Consider the following 2,500-nt stretch of genomic DNA (forward strand, 5'->3'; position numbering starts at 1 on the left):
TTGTCCAGGCGCGGATGAGTCGTTTTGTCTTGTTTGTAAACTATTTGTTGAGTAAACAAAAGTTCTTTGGCAAAGGGCGATAAAACGTCAGAAGTGTGCATTGCCTTGGCCGACGACACCTGCCAACTCTGAACAGCTGACGGAAGAAAACCAGGCGGTTTCCGTTCGTGCTTTTTTAACGAATATCACGCCTCGCAGCATTAGGAGGGAAACTACTAGTATTCTCTTCTTAGAACATTCGTAGAACGCTCATGACCACCCGTAAGGTTCTTCATATTTCGGGATATGTCGACACGCGCTGTTACATAGGTATAATGGCTGTTCCAACGGCCGATCGCCCGCCCTTCGTTCGGGAAGTCGAGGAGCAGAAGATATCGTGAAATTCAGTCTTGTCTGCGGATTAAAGAGGCTGCGATGAGCAAGACAAAGAGAAGAAAATGCCGAGATTATTAAATTATCATTGGTTGACCTAGTGGCGAGGAAGTAGCCTCCCATCAGCCGAGAATGAAGCGAGTCAGATGTCTAATGAACCGCTGGAATGGGCAGCGAACTTGGGAAACTTTTTCGGAACTAAATCGTCTAATTTCATAACCAGATCATCGTTTTATCTCTCATCCTTTATTCTTTTCCCTTTTCCTTTTTAATTCTAAAGCGAAGAAGGAAGGAAAAGCCTTCACATCGGTAATTGATACTGTTAAGAAGATAGAAATAATGTACAGCATATAATATAACGGGCTATTATCATTTTCATTATTTCTCTTATTCAATATTATGAATAAGAGAAAGAAAGATTATGGTGATGATGGTGGGATATTGGTGATGGTGCTACTGCTGATGATAATGATAATGATGATGACGAAAAAGAGAAGGGAAAGGACAATGATGATGATTATTTGAATAAGAATGATTATGATATTAGTCTCCCCCCCCCCCTCTCTCTTTCTCGTTCTCTCTCTCTGCCTATATATTTAGTATTACAGGCAACCATTTCTTGTCGTAAAGTCAAACAACGTCGCACAAAATACAATAAAGAGCCAAGTGACCCTCCTTGTTCCGAGAGTGACCCGCGCCCGCTCCATGACCTCGCATCCCCCGTGACCCAGCGACCAGCGCCGAATGACGACCCCGTACTCTTAATAACGTTCTCGAAGTACAGGGTCGTCCCGCGGGAGGAAGGCTGCCTCGTGAATACTGACACGGCGACTAAAGGAAAGCCCGGCGGAGTACGATCTCGTTCTTTTCTTAAGGATACAGATCTAGGTTCATATTTCAGCGACATAGCATTCAGAGTATAGGCATATATCTATATAGATTATAAACACTTTCATGCATAGATGACGTTAACCAAATTCCACTATGCTTGTGCTTAAAAGGAGGATTCCTGATCTTGTGGAGTGCATCATCGAAACCAGAATCAAAGACTATATACGAAAGATAGGAAAGCACCTATCCTACCATTTAAAAAAAATGTGAGGCCGCACTCTCATACCAGCGCCATCTCTTGTTCAGATATATAACTACAAAAAGAAAACTTTTTCAGGGGTAACTATTACACTACTATTTATATCAATTTTAGTTGTATTGTTACAAAGATATCGATGGTAATTAATGAAATACAACTTTTATTAATGATGATAGACAATGTAAAACAATATTATTTATAAAAAAAACACTATATTATAATGTGTACAGTAATCAATAATATGAAATACAATGTTATAATTTTCTGGGTATAATTCAAACAAAGTTTTGAATAATAAATTCTCACCTCTTCTTGTTCTTCGGAAATGTGTGAAAAACCAATTCTGGCCGTTCATGTTTTGTGACATGGCAAACGACACATGGTATACCCTTTGAGACCATTTTGAATAAAAAGTGAAGTTTCATAAGAGTAAACAAACAGACGACACAACTTGGACACAACGCCATCTATTGTTCAGATATCACACTAGCAGCTGATCATTGGTGCTCACAGCCCTTTTGGAAGCTTTCCTATCTTTCGTATATAGTCCTTGCCAGAATCCTCCGAGACAACAGACGGGAGATTGCTTCATAATCTCCTTCTTGGTTCAGGGACAGAGCTCACTGGCCGGCCCTTGATGTCACGCGTGTTCTTGTTCACTCATCTTTGTTGCGATTAATTGGCACTGGTTTGTCGTTCGTACTTTCTAGCATTATTAGTTGAATCAAATTCATTTATTTGACTGTTTTCTAGCAATCAGAAAGAGTGCCTTTAATGAAAAGTACAAGTGATGAAAGGAGAGATTTTTTCTTTATGATTCGAGTAAGAGTAGGTGACCTTTCTTTATGTCCTTCCCTTTTTCTCTCTTTCCCCTCTCTTTCTCTCAGTCTTCGCTCACTATCAATATCACTTCTCTCTCTCACTCCCTTGTTTCCTTCTCTCTCCTACTAATGATATTAATAGTTTATATTCGTAAGGGAAACTAAATAATTAAATTAATTTCCTTAACATTTGCAAAGCAGAAAATCGTAAAATTAT

Source organism: Penaeus japonicus, unplaced genomic scaffold (assembly GCF_977035675.1).
Source record: "Penaeus japonicus unplaced genomic scaffold, GWHDUDI00000001_assembly GWHDUDI00000007, whole genome shotgun sequence".
Taxonomy (NCBI): domain Eukaryota; kingdom Metazoa; phylum Arthropoda; class Malacostraca; order Decapoda; family Penaeidae; genus Penaeus; species Penaeus japonicus.